At 40.8% G+C, this 14,217-nt stretch overlaps 1 protein-coding gene across 3 annotated transcripts in view; it reads right to left on the reverse strand.

Annotated features, from left to right (window-relative positions):
* LOC134227910 (limbic system-associated membrane protein-like) overlaps window positions 1-14,217 on the reverse strand; it is a 517,094-nt gene that overhangs the window by 485,895 nt on the left and 16,982 nt on the right. Inside the window, exons 1-2 of one of the 3 annotated variants that reach the window (XM_062709616.1) lie at window positions 12,043-12,276; window positions 11,805-11,971 (exon numbers count right to left, since the gene is read on the reverse strand). The exons of 1 other annotated variant lie outside the window; for it this stretch is intronic. The gene's annotated coding sequence lies outside the window, so the exon portion shown is untranslated. Of the gene's footprint in view, window positions 1-11,804; window positions 12,277-14,217 lie in introns of those variants that run through there. One more of the 3 variants, XM_062709614.1, reaches the window with a different exon arrangement.

Genomic DNA, 14,217 nt, shown 5'->3' on the forward strand with positions numbered 1-14,217 from the left:
TCTCGATTCTTGACGATTATTGAATCGATTTATCGTTGAGTAGTAATCGAATCAAAATTAATCGATTATCATAACGATGAATCGAATAATTGAAGTAATCAAAATCTAAAAGTTGTCGTAAAATCCCGATTAATCGATTATACTCGATTCTTGTCGATTATTGAATCGATTAACCGTTGGGAAGTTGGGAAGGGGCCCTCCTTAGCCGTGTGGTAAGACGCGCGGCTACAAAGCAAGACCATGCTGAGGGTGGCTGGGTTCGATTCCCGGTGCCGGTCTAGGCAATTTTCGGATTGGAAATTGTCTCGACTTCCTGGGCATAAAAGTATCATCGTGCTAGCCTCATGATATACGAATGCAAAAATGGTAACCTGGCTTAGAAACCTCGCAGTTAATAACTGTGGAAGTGCTTAGTGAACACTAAGCTGCGAGGCGGCTCTGTCCCAGTGTGGGGATGTAATGCCAATAAGAAGATCGTTGGGAAGTAATCGATTTAAAAATTTATCGATTATCACAACAAATAATCGATTAATCGAAGTAATCGATTAATTTGCGACATCTCTACCGTTGCTGGACCGCTCTCCGCGACATTTAAAATGAAATGCCACGCGCGCGGGGAAAGCAGTTTTCTTATAATCAATAAAGGAGGCCCATTAGTCCCGCCTCTTTGTTGTCCGGTATTACTGCAAATATTGTGTACCCGTCACACACTTACTAAAGGGCGTGACTACTGGTTTAACTTTATTGATTACAAGAAAGCAGCTCTTCTGATGCGCGCGAGCCATTTCGTTCGAGATATCGCGAAAAGCAGATCGTAGTCCCACCATCGGCTTCGACGTTCGCGCTCAGATTAAATTTTCTTGTCTGAAGTACTAATGATTGGCTACCATCAGAGAAAGTAGCTCTTAAGTCACAACTTGAGGGGAGATGAATTTTGTTGAAAGTAAAACTTAATTGCTTGGTGATGGCAGATTGTTTTCCATCGGTAGCAGAATCACAAGCGCGCGTTATAAAAAGACGCTGCCGATAATTATTCGCGTGGATAGCAGTAACAGTCAAGTGAAATTTCCCATCAAGATTATAATTCTAGTAGGTAGCCTGCTACTTGCTTAAGGTTTTATTTCCATCCATGCGAATACATATTTGCAGCTTCTCCTTCTGACGCGCGCTCGGACCGGCAGTAATGCTATGATAACGCTACCGATACCAAACAATTATGCTTTGTTCTATGAAAAAAGTTCGTCTTATATCAACTTTCTCAATCACTTATCAATCACTGAATCATTGTTCGAAATTACATCCACAGCAAGAAGAGTAGTTAAGTGCTAGACAAACATCATATAATTGAGCTCAGAATCACGCTAGAATATTTCACTGAAAAATTTTCTAGTTCCTAGCGGTTGCACTATTGACAAATTATTTCAACTTAACCTTCCTCCCAAACATAATGGTGGTTCTGAAAAGATCCGATTCATTCCCAATTATGTGCCTCACCAACAACAACTACTGGACTGCGCGACAGCCATCTGATGATTCGGCTCTACGCACGCCGTTAATTGCCAGATCCAAAAATGCTGCTTGTATGTAAAGATGTACTGCTGTTGCCACGACCGCCACCACTATCGAACGAAAAATTTTCATCCGTTGTCGCTAGGACCGCTTCTAGACGCCTTGGTCCGCTTTCCATGAAATCCAGAATGAAAATGACGCGCGCACGCGAAACACGGGGCTTTTTATACACAGGAAAAACGAAGCAGTGGATCAAAAGGCCCGCACCTTACTGCAATCTGATGTCCGTGTTGGGGATTTATGAACGGGATTATTTTTGAATTTTTCACCCGGTTTGGAAAGAAATAACATTTTCAATAGTTTGCCGTTGACAATGAATAGTTTTAATACAATTAGCAAATTGGTGGAAAGTTTCCGAATCTATTAATAACAAAATCTCGAAAATCCGTCGAAAGGTAAAGTCGCCATTACCGTTTGAAATCTTACATGATTTCGTGACGGTCCCCAATTTGGAAATCATTCTGCACCCTGTATCCTAGGCTTCCCCTTAGACGTAGTTAACGTAGTTTATGAAATTTGGCCACAATATTCTTTGATATACAAAGAAGGCCACATTTGAGCATAATTAGTTACAGAAAACCCCCTGACAGTAATAGATCAAAACCTGCCAAAGCCGTAATTTCCCATACTAACGATTGGCTACCATCAATGAAAGTAGCTTTTATGTCACAACTTGAAGCGAGATGAATTTTGATCAAAGTAGAACTTAATTGCTTGGTGATGGCAGATTGTTTTCCGTCGGTAGTAGAATCACGAGAGCACGATTCAGAGAAAGTCTTATAATTTCGGTAGATAGTCATCCATGCGAAAACATTTTTGCAGCTTCTCCGTTTGACGCGCGCTCGTGATTCTACATACATACAGAAAACATACGATGATTCAACACATCCATGAGTTTTTAGGTGCTGAAATGCCACGCGCGCGTGGGGTCCAACGCAAGCCAAAGCCGGCGATGGATCATCGGCTGCCCTTCGGAGGGACATCGTCAAGCTGACGCGGAGGCAAGGCCAGTATGTCATTGCCGGCGACTTGAATGCCAAACATCAAGCCTGGGGCAACAGTCGCGGCAATCGAAACGGCACCATCTGGAGCAACGACATGGAGGAAGGCCACTACACGATCCTGAGCCCGGATTCCCCCACTCGGCTGAGTCGGTCCGGTGCCCACGCAACGCTCGACCTCTACGTAACAAACCTGAGTGACCACGTCTCGCAGCCGGTTGTATACCAGGAGCTCAGTTCGGATCACTATCCGGTGGTGGCGGAACTGGGCTCCTCGGTCAATCGGCACCAGCAGTTACGGCGGAACTACCACCGAGTAAACTGGCAGCGGTTCCAGCAGTGCGTCGATAACACCGTCGACTACGAGGTGCGTCCGGAGACGCCGGAAAGTATCGACCGCCAGCTGTGCGCTATCGAGGAGGCGATCACGGCGGCCCGGAAGCAACATGTACCGACGGCTTGGTAGGTAAGCAACTCCTTAAACATCGATACACTCACCAAAGATTTGATTCGATTGCGGAATGTCACTCGTCACTGAACTTAAGGCACGCTGCAATCGAATCACAAAAATTGGTGGACCTCAAAATAACGATTTCTCAAATAAGATCTGCACTCTCCCAGATTATGCTAAGCCGTTCTGGAAAATGGCCAAAAATACTAAAATCCAAGCCTCGGCCCATTCCACCTTTGATCCCACAAGACAATAATGGCTCTAAGGATCGCTTGATAACTCCTGCAGAGAAGGTCGCTGAAATAGGTCGTCACTTCGTCAGCTCACACAATCTTGGGCAGAACATCATCAGTGCACACGAAGCAGCCGTCAACGAGCATGCTAACAATATCCATTTGATTCCCAACGACTTCTCGGAGGAGTTGGAGATCTCAGCTGACGAATTGACGGCCTATATCAAATCGTCGAAGAACATGAAGGCCCCAGGCTTCGACAGCATCCTGAATCTCGAGCTCAAACACATGAGTGCTCCGTTCTTTGAGCACCTCTCGCTGATCTTTAATCAGTGTCTCCGGCTTAGCTACTTCCCGTCGTCCTGGAAGTCAGCGAAAGTCATCCCCATCCGGAAGCCTGGGAAGGATCCTTCCTCCCCCAAAAGTTATCGACCCATCAGCCTTCTCTCAGGGTTATCCAAGCTATTCGAAAAAGCTATTCATCATCGGTTACTTGAGTCTGCCGAAAATCTCAACATCTTGCTCGAGGAACAGTTTGGTTTCCGACGCGGTCGGTCAACCGTACACTAACTGACCAGGGTTACCAACGTCCTCAGACGGAACAAGTTTATCTAAAAAACATCCGCCATGGCCTTACTCGATGTCGAGAAGACGTTCGATAATGTATGGCATGATGGCCTGGTGTACAAACTACAACGCTACAATCTTCCCAGCTACCTGGTGAAAATCATCAACAATTATCTGTCGGCAAGGGCATTCCGGGTCTCAATCAGCGGATCGAGTTCCAATGCGCAAAACATCATCGCAGGCGTTCCCCAGGGAAGTATCCTCGTGCCCCTGCTTTTCAATCTGTTCACCTCCGATATGCCAGAACCTCCAGAAGGCGGCATTCTGTCTCTGTTCGCAGATGACACTTCCATCGTCTACAATGGTAGAGTGATCAGAGCGCTAGTGGCAAAACTCCAACGAGGCCTTGATGCCCTGACAGAAAACCTCTCCAGCTGGAAGATCTGTATCAACGCGGCGAAGACCCACGTCATCATTTTTCCCCATTCTAAATCCCCTAAACATGTTCCGCCTGTGGACTGTAAAATCATCTTCAATGGCACGACTGTGGAACGGGCAAATGAGGCCGACTACCTTGGCTTGACTCTTGACAGCAAGCTTATTTTCAGGCAACAGGTTGACAAAACGGTGACGAAGTGTAACGTCTTGTTGAAACTACTGTACCCTTCGATCAACCGTCGGTCGTCATTGTCCATAAAAAATAAACTTGCTGTTTACAAGCAAATCATTCTCACTGAGATCGAATACGGCATGCCGGTCTGGGAGAGCTGCGCTAAAACCCACCACCTCAAACTTCAACGGGTCCAAAACAAATTCCTGAGGATGATCCTCAACACCCCTCCCAGGACAAGAACATCCGAGGTCCACCGTCTGGCCGGAATAAAAACCTTACATGAACGCTTTGGTGAGTGTAAAGAAAAGTTTAGGGTCCGTTGCTTGCATTCGGATCAGGCTCCAATTAGGGCGCTAGTTCCAATCTAGGTTATCAAATTTTTTATTGTAAATATTAGTGTACATAGTAGTTAGGTTATCAAATTAAAAAAAACACACCAGCGCCTCCTAAAGGCCGTCATGATACATTATATGTTAAAAATTAAGTAATAGCATAATAATAATAATAATAACAATATTTGAAATTGAAGTTGGAGGGCCAAGCCGGCCGATCACTGTACATGTATAAATTGATTGTAGAACAAAAAATGTTTTAAATAAAGAAGAATTTTACTACTACTACTACGCGCGCGTGGGAGAGCAGTTTTCTTATAATCAATAAAGATGGCTCATTAGTCCCGCCTCTTTGTTGGCCGGTATGACTGCAAATATTGTGTAACCGTCACACACACCCCAAAGGGGCGTGGCTAAAGGTTCAACTTTATTGATTACAAGAAAGCAGCTCTTCCGCGCGCGCGAGCCATTTCGTTCGAGATATCGCGGAGAGCAGACCCTGGTACCACCTTCGTCATCGGCGGAGCTCCTACTGGAAATTTTATTCCCGGCGATGGTGTGGGTCGCGCGGTCGTCGTCATTAACATTAGCAGCGCTCAGTTTAAATTTTCTTGAATGATGTAGGAGGAATGACGGCTTTGGCAGGTTTTGTTCTATTATTGTCAGGGGGGTTTTTGTTGACCAAATTTTATGAAATTTGGCCACAATATTCTTTGATATGCTATGATATGATATGATATTTGATATGAAGTACTAACGATCGGCTACCATCAATGAAAGTGGCTCTTAAGGTGACTCGGGGAGGCACTACACACCGTGTTATTTTTCCTATCTTTTGTCTCTTTCTAACATTGTCACCTCGTAATTTTGGAGTGGCGTATTTCGGTTTTCAGTTGTTTGATGTAACTGTAAATGTATCAGCATGTAGATTGCGAGTAAGCACGCGCCGGTGATACTTTTTCAAAATCATATTTGTGTTGGAAAAAAAATTAAGCATTAATGATAATCTATAGTATCAATAGAATTGGCAAATTGCTGAAGGGTTTCCGAATCGATTGATAAGCAAATGTTGAAAATAAGATAAAGACGCTATCAGCGTTTGAAATCTATCTTAATTTTTGTGACAGTCTCGAAATTGGAAATTTCCGTATTAAACCCTGTATCTGAGTCTTCCCCTTAGACGAAGCTTACGTCAAAAAATCTGTAGCAAACATCAATACTGACGCCATACAATTTTTTCAGTCATAATGCGAATCAATTGTTTGCATGGTCTCCTTCCGCTACTTGCTTGGGATTCAACTACCGACGTTAGCGTTGCGCTTTGAATAAAGTTCATCTCGGAACCGATTTCTTTTTCAATCAACAGGAAAAATACAAAATTAGTCTCGCGGGAAAATTTCATGTTGTGCCTACAACATCCAAATCGTTGCAAATATCACATTAGTGAATAAATTGCTGTAGCAATCTTCCGATGACAGCCTATGCTCGGACCGGCACTAATGCTATGATTCCGCTACCGATGCCAAACAATTATGCTTTGTTCTATGAAGAAAGTTCGTCTAATATCAACATTCTCAATCACTAAAATCATACAACTCCGAATTACGCTAGAAAATTTCACCGAAGAATTTTCCAGTTCCTAACGATTGCACTTTAGGAAAATTATTTCAACTTCCTCCCAAATATAATGATGGTCCTGAAAAGAACCGATTAATTGCCACTTATGTGCCTTATCAGCAGCCACTGGGCTGCGCGACCGCCATCTGATGATTCGGCTCAACGTACGCCGTCGATTGCCAGATCCGTCGAAGATGGGACACGGATGAAAATGTTGTGCTGCTGTTTCCACGACGGCCACCACGACCGACCGAAAAAATTTCATCCGCACCACCACACCGCTGAGACAGCCGTTGTCACTGGGACCGCTTCTGGACGCCCTGGTCCGCTCGCCGTGACATTCAGAATGAAAATGACGCGCGCACGCGAAACACGGGGCTTTTTATACACAGGATAAACGAAGCAGTGGATCAAAAGGCCCGTACCTTACTGCAATCTGATGTCCGTGTTGGGGATTTATGAACGGAATTGATTTTTTCTCCCGGTTTGGAAAGAAACATTATTTTCAATAGTTTAACGTTGATAATCAATAGTATCAATAGAATTGGCAAATTGCTGGAGAGTTTCTGAATCGATTGATAAGCAAATGTCGAAAATCCATCGAAAGATAAAGACGCTATTAGCGTTTGAAATCTATCCTAATTTCGTGACGGTCTCGAATTTGGAAATTTCGTTTTACACCCTGTATCTGAAGTCTCCCCTTAGACGTAGTTTACGTCAAAACCAATATGCAAGCTTTCTCCAGGAACTCCTTTGACAATTGCTCCAGGCATTCTATCCAGAATTCTATCAGCAAAGTAGGCAAAGTCTTTAGGAATTCCACCATACATTTCGCCGGGAATTGATCCGAAAATTCCACCATTATTTACTGCAAGAAATCCTCCACGAACTCTTTTATAAGTTGTCCTTTATAATTCTTCAGATAATTTCGTGCTTTTTCTCATAAAAATTTCTGAAAAATTGCACCGTGCACATTCCTGAGAATTCTGCGAAAAATCTTCGAATTTCTTGTGTAATTGCCATAAAATTTGCCTTAAAAGTTTCAAATTATTACTTGTGAAAATTACAAAGAATTTCTCTAGGAATTCCACCGAAAAAGTATACATAAATTATACCGAAAATAAAATCAAAAATGGAATTTTCGGAGGAATTCATAGATTGATTCTCAAAGAAATCCTTAAAGAATTCCGGTGGAAACTTCAAGATTTCCACTGGGAGATCCTCGAGGAGCTTCTCCGAAAATTCCTCCGGGCGTTCCTCCGGGAATTCTTCCAGGAGTTCCACCGGCAGTTCCTCCAAGAACTCCTCCATTCCTCCGGGAGTTCCTCCGGTAGTTCTATCGACTGTTAATGAAAATTCTTCCCGGAATTTCTCCAGAATTGGAATTCATTTAGACTTCTTTAATTTATATATGCATTTCACCAAAAGCTCACCTGAGAATTTATCTGGGAGCTCCTCAAGGAATTCTCCGGGAGGTCCTATGATAATGATGAGGATGGTCCATCTACATACCCCTACAAAGGTTTCAGCTTGACGAGATTTGTCTATAAGATGAATTCTCCAAGATTTTTTCCAAGAATTCTTCTGGTAGTTTCACTGGCAGTTCCTCCGGGGGATCCTTAGAAAATTATCCCAGAAGTTTCTACAGAATTTTTTCCGGAAGTTCCGTCGATAATTCCTCCGAGAGTTCCTCCGGGAATTCCACTGGAAATTCATCCGGGAGTTTCTCCGGCAATTCCTCATGTAGTTCCACCAGTAGCTCTTCCAGGAAATCATTCAGGTTTTTTTTCTGGAAATCATTAAGATTTTCTTCATAAATTTAGCTGGAAATTGCTCCCGAAGTTCTTCCGATAGTTTCTCTGGGAGTTACTCCGGGAGGTCCTCTAGGAATTCTTCTAGGTGTTTCGCCTGAAATTCCACCGGGAGTTCTTACGGGAGCTCCTCCGGCAGTTCCTTCGGGAATTCCTCCGGGAGTTCAACCAGCAGTTTCTACGAGAATTCCTCCGGGAGTTTCACCGGCAGAGGAACCTCTCAGAGGAACTTCGAGAGTAATTTCTGGAGGAACACCCGGAGAAATATCTGGAGAAATTCCCGGAGAAATTATAAGAGGAATTCTCAGAGGAACTTCTGGAGGAATTTCTTGAAGTACTACAGGAAGAATTTCCGGAGGAAATCCTGGAGGAACTCTCGTAAGAACTCCTGGATGAACTAAAAAATGAATTGGAAGAGCTCTTAAAGGACCTCCCGGAGGAACTCCCAGAGAAATTCTCTGAGGAACCTCTGGAGGAATTTGAAGATAAATTGCTGAAGAAAGCCTAAATGAGTTCTTGAAGAAAGCCTGAATGAATTTCTGAAAGAAAGCCCGAATGAATTCCTGGAGAAATGTTCAGAGGAACATCAGGTGGAATATCAGTTGAATTTCTAGAGGAACTTCCGAAATTCCATTTCCCTTGAAATCTTGGAAATACTCCTGAAGGAACTCCCACAAGCATTTTCGGAGGAACTCCCACAAGGAAGTTCTGAAATAATTCTGGGAGAAGTTCCTATAGGAATCTCCGGAGAAATATCTGATGGAATTCCCGAAAAAAAACCAGGTGGAATTAGTGCAGAAATTCCCAGATGAAATCCTGAAAGTATTCCCAGATGAATTGATAAAGAAATTGCCGGATGGATTCTGGGGGTTTGTTCTGAAGAAATTCATGGAAAAGCTCTTGGAAAATATCCCAGAGGAACTCTCGAATTAATTTCCGAATGAAAGGCTGGAGTAAATTCCGAGTGAAGTCCGGAAAGAACTCTAGGACAATTCCGTGGAAAAATTCCCGTGGAAATAGAAATTCCTAAAGAAATTTCTAGTGGAATTCTTGAAGGATATTCTGAAGTAATTGCGAGAAGAATTCTATAATGAAGTCCTATAGGATTTCGCTATTGAATTTATGGAGGTATTCCCGAAAAAAATCCTGGAAGTTATTCCAAAGGAATTAAAGGAAAAGTTCCCGGAGGAATGCCCGGAAAAGTTCCTAGAAGAATTACCGAAGGAATTTTTTATAGATTTACAAGTGAAATTATGGAGTGAAATCGGAGGATTTCCGTCATAAATTTCTGAATAAACTTCTGGTGGAATTTTGGGAAGAAATTCCGTATGTAGTCTTGAAGGAACTCTCGAATGCATTCTTGAAGGAAATGCTGGAGATTTTTCTGAAAGAATAGCCAAAGAAATGTCTAGAAGTAAAACTTGGAGAAAAGAAAAATCTTCAAGGAATTTCTTCAAAAAAATAGGGGTTTTTAGATAAGAAGAAATTACAAACATGAGAAGGATTGAACTTTCATATATTCTGGATCCTGGATACCCTAATATGTTTTTGGGAATCTTGGGAACGAGTAGTACTCATCGTACTCTTTAACAGAAAAATGGAAATCATGTATGTTGTAAAATGGCGCATACGTCACTTTTTCAGATTACGGCAGTGGTGGACATTTCTAACAAAACACCGGAAACGTTTTATAGAAGAAAACTAAATACGTATTTGTTTACTCAGAATGGGATTGATTAGTAGGCGTTAATAGATAGATTTGTATAACATTAGGTTTTGAAAACAGTCGAAATTTTTGATAATACACGACTGTACAAGGCAGTATGGCTTAAGTCTAAATTTGTTTCGAAATTCCGCGGAATTCCGTTAAATTTCGTTAGAAGCTAGTTTTTTCTAGCGAAATTTTAGTAATTTTACGAAACGAAACGAAATCAAGAATTCAGATTTCGCCATGCTCAAATTCCGCGAAATTCCGCGGAATTTCGTTTCGAACCACCTGAAACGAAATTTTTCGAAATACCGCATATGCTTAAATGCCACAACTGGTTCATGCGTTCCTATTATGGATTAATCAATTTTGAGGATAATAACAATTTTTATAGTGGTTTTCACAGCTGTTCTAAGATGCAGGAAGTAAAACCTTTCCCTTGATATATAAAGTTCACCCACATGCCTTTTACTTATTTTTAAAAGAATAGTTGTTCTTATGTATGGCGACAATTGGTACACCCACCCTATATGCAAATTGTGTTTGGATTGAGCGGCGGCACTATATATTAGAGTGGGGCATCATGGTCATTTTTTCAAATCAATGGTTTTTCGAAGCCATTCTGGGTCCTGAACAACTGTGCAGAATTTGGGACTGATTGGTTGCTTCCTTGCTTTCCGCATCGCGTTTGAAGTTTGTATGGAAATTAGTATGGGAGAACGTGTATTTTTGCATTTCTACTACTAGAGGTTTCAGTTCATCGTTAACCAAGTGGCACATTGCGTTAAAGTATAACCCAAAAGATGCCGAAAAACTTTGCTGAAGAAGGCACGTTGCTGGAACGTCCACGAAAAAAGTCAAAACGCTTCGAAGATTGAGTGTTCAAACCATATGCAAAAAATCGTTTATTCTGCCAGCACTGCCGTACTACGTAGACCAATAATTTAACTGAGTGTTATTTCAAAATAATTAATCCTATAGGGCTATTGAGCTAATGGGAGCTATCCAGAATAATTTCACTAAGTAAAAAATCCGTCAAGAAGGAAGATGTTTCGATACCCATAGGTTGTCCGGTAGTGCTGGCAGAAACATTGATTTCTTGCATATGGTTTGAACAATCAATTTTCGAAACGTAATAACATTTTTTGTAGACCTTCCAGCTACGTACCTTCTTCGGCAAAGTCTTTCGGCATCTTTCAGACTATATGCTAACGTATTGAGTCACGTGATTGATGATAAATTGAAACCGCTAAGAGCAAAAATGTAAAAAAGTACGTTTTCCCATACTAATCTCCTTGTAAATTTAAAACGCGATGCGGCATGCGAGGTTGCAACCAATCGAGCCCATATTTTGCACAGTTGATTTGGGTCCCAACACGATTCAGAAAAACCTTGATCTCACTTGATCGGACGAAGTTTGCGTTTTTCCATACAACTGCGCCCCACTCTACTATATATGTAAATTGATCTATGGTAAATATAGATACTAGGATAGTTCTGGCATAGAAAGGTATTTGTAAATGTATTTCAAAATGCGAATGAAAAATATAAAAGGCATGGGAAATTTTTTAACCACACAAAATGATTTTCTGATTTTTACCAATGAAGACCGTTTGATTGTAACACTTACTGAATTTTTTACTGTAGTCGTGCCGCTGTGTTAATAAATAGTTTACATATAAAAATCAATGTATGTATGAGACTTTGAATTTGAGACTTTGGGTAATGTTATGTTGTAGCCAGTTTTGAATAACGAAAGAGTTCCAGGCACAAATATTGACACGAAATTACACTTTTCATACAAAGGCGTTTATCCCCACGAACAAGGCTGCTCGTTATTAACACTATGCTAGTAAACAGATTCAGACTGAAGCGGCTAGAGGCTACATGGAACACACTCACCGGATTTCTCAGGATACGTAAGCCCTCTAAACATCAAATTCCTGGACGTTTTCCATCTTGAAAAATTTCTTTATTTTACTTTAAGTCCCAGGAAACGAGTTCTTCACATTCCGCTCAACAGACCACCCTGGAACAAAGGAACGATTGGATCTGCCCATTGCCGCAAACTAGCTCAACAGAAAAAAAATCCTTAAAGAAATGACTTAGATCCTATCAGCGAGTTCTTCAGTATTGTTACTCCGACTTTCACTTTTCGTATCCATAGATCCACGAACGTTCGCTCCGATTTTTTCCAAAAACTTGAATTTCAGCAAATCAGCCAAAATTTAATTTTCAGTCGTTGACATTTCCATGTCCGTCCACAAGCGCAGCACACTTAGATCCATTCACTAGGCCAACACCTCTACTCAAGAAGAAAAACCACTTGACCAACATGAACAGATGAACAGCATGCATGTGTGTAAACTGATGTTTAAACTTCCCACTCAAAATAATTTTCACTTGAGAGTTACATGAAAACATATGCGGATATTTTCCATCTAGCTTCGTTTGTAGAAGTTAAATGATTTGTTAGCAGGCTTCGGAATTCTCACTCATATGAATAAAAACCTGCGATTAATCCATTAAGCGGAGTGTGATTTTTCATGGTCCCCCTGTGAGGAAGTATTCTCACACAACATTTTTATCCGGATAGAATGGCGGGTGATAAATTCGTGAGCGCCGGATCGCCGGATAATTTAATTTTAATCCACAAATTTTCCTTCTCGTCGCCTCACCAGATAAATTTTACAAGCATATTTACAAAAATTTAGGACCGCAACGGGATTCGAACCCAAAACAATTTTAAAATTTTCAGTACGCCCACTATAACCACACCACCACATGAATTGATTGAAAGCGAAGGGAAAAACTGCTGTATTGAACCTTCTACTTATCGTGGCGCATCGTCAGACTCAATCAGCTTGGAGAGGCAAAGTAAGCAGCATTTGATTTTCGCGAAGCATGGGAAGAAGGATAACAATTTTTCGCACCATCGCTTGTGCCGGAGTTTATCGCACTGTAATTTATCCGGATAAAATGCATGGTGGAGTGATCAGTTGTCGCGTGAGTGAGTGAGAAATCCGAACCCTGTTTGTTAGTGATGGTACTCACTGCTCTCAATTCACTAAAAAAAGTAATTAAATTCAAGTGAATTGAAATTTCAACAAACACATTGATTTTAAGTGAATTGGCATTATAGTTTGCGAAATATCCGTGTTAGTGTTAAAATTTCCCGTCCACTAGAAGCGGACGAGATCAAAAATAGAATATGAAACATTTATTTCACACTCAAAGACTTTTTTTTGTAAATTGCTCTTATGATATTTCTGCACAATTTTCCATTAGCGATTGATGCAAAACATACACTTCTGTCTGAGTACCCCACTCATATGTTATTCATACATTCGTGACAAGTAGTATTCACTATAAAAGAACATAGCTATTGTTTTCTACATTTTCATTTAAATTTCACTACATTTGTTCTTGGTATGCATATGACATGTGAGTAAGTTTTATTGGACACAAGTAAGGTTATCATAAATGTCGATTTTTAAAGCCTACATGATTTTTATAGTGGAAATTAAGTGACAATTATTTTGAGTGATGTTCAAACCCGTGCACGTAAAAAAAATAACCTTATATGTTATGAAAAAAACCATTCGAAAATACTTATACTCTTCATTATGTCACCTAATGAATGACCCAATATCAAAAAGCTAATAGCATTCATAAGTTAATGAAAAGTATAAGTTTCGGAATGTATGTGACTAATGCAATGTATAAGTTTTTTCTTATACCTATTATTAAGCGCCTGCTTTGACAAAAAAGTATTAGAAATATTAATATTAAATAACATTAAATTTTTTTACGTGTGTGTTTGAACTTGGGCGCACACTCGTGTTCAAACTGGGTGCGATTTTGGTTCGGTTTATGATGAACTCGGTTTGGATCTAGTATGCATGTTTGAGTTGTTATTTTGGATGTCAATATGACAACCTTCCAGCGCTAAGAACTTTTCCAGATATCTTCTATATAATAAAAATGAGTTGAGATTTCCTTCCTGACGATTTAACTCGCGAACGGGTTGACCGATTTGCAAGATTTTTTCCCTAATCGATTCGTTTTGTTATCCGCAAGGTTTGTGTATGCAAAAGGTTGGTGAAAATATAACGGGGAAATGTAAAAAATCATTTGAATACTATTTTTGGTCAGCTGTTGAGGAAAACAAAACAAACGCACGGAAATTGATCTAGAGTGTAGTGCTACAAAAAGTTCATTGTGACATTTTCAACACCCGGGCAAAGCTGGGTTTCTTTCGCTAGTATTTTATAATGAGCGGGAAAAGCATCATCACCGCTATGTGGATTATTCT

Source organism: Armigeres subalbatus, chromosome 3, assembly GCF_024139115.2.
Source record: "Armigeres subalbatus isolate Guangzhou_Male chromosome 3, GZ_Asu_2, whole genome shotgun sequence".
Taxonomy (NCBI): domain Eukaryota; kingdom Metazoa; phylum Arthropoda; class Insecta; order Diptera; family Culicidae; genus Armigeres; species Armigeres subalbatus.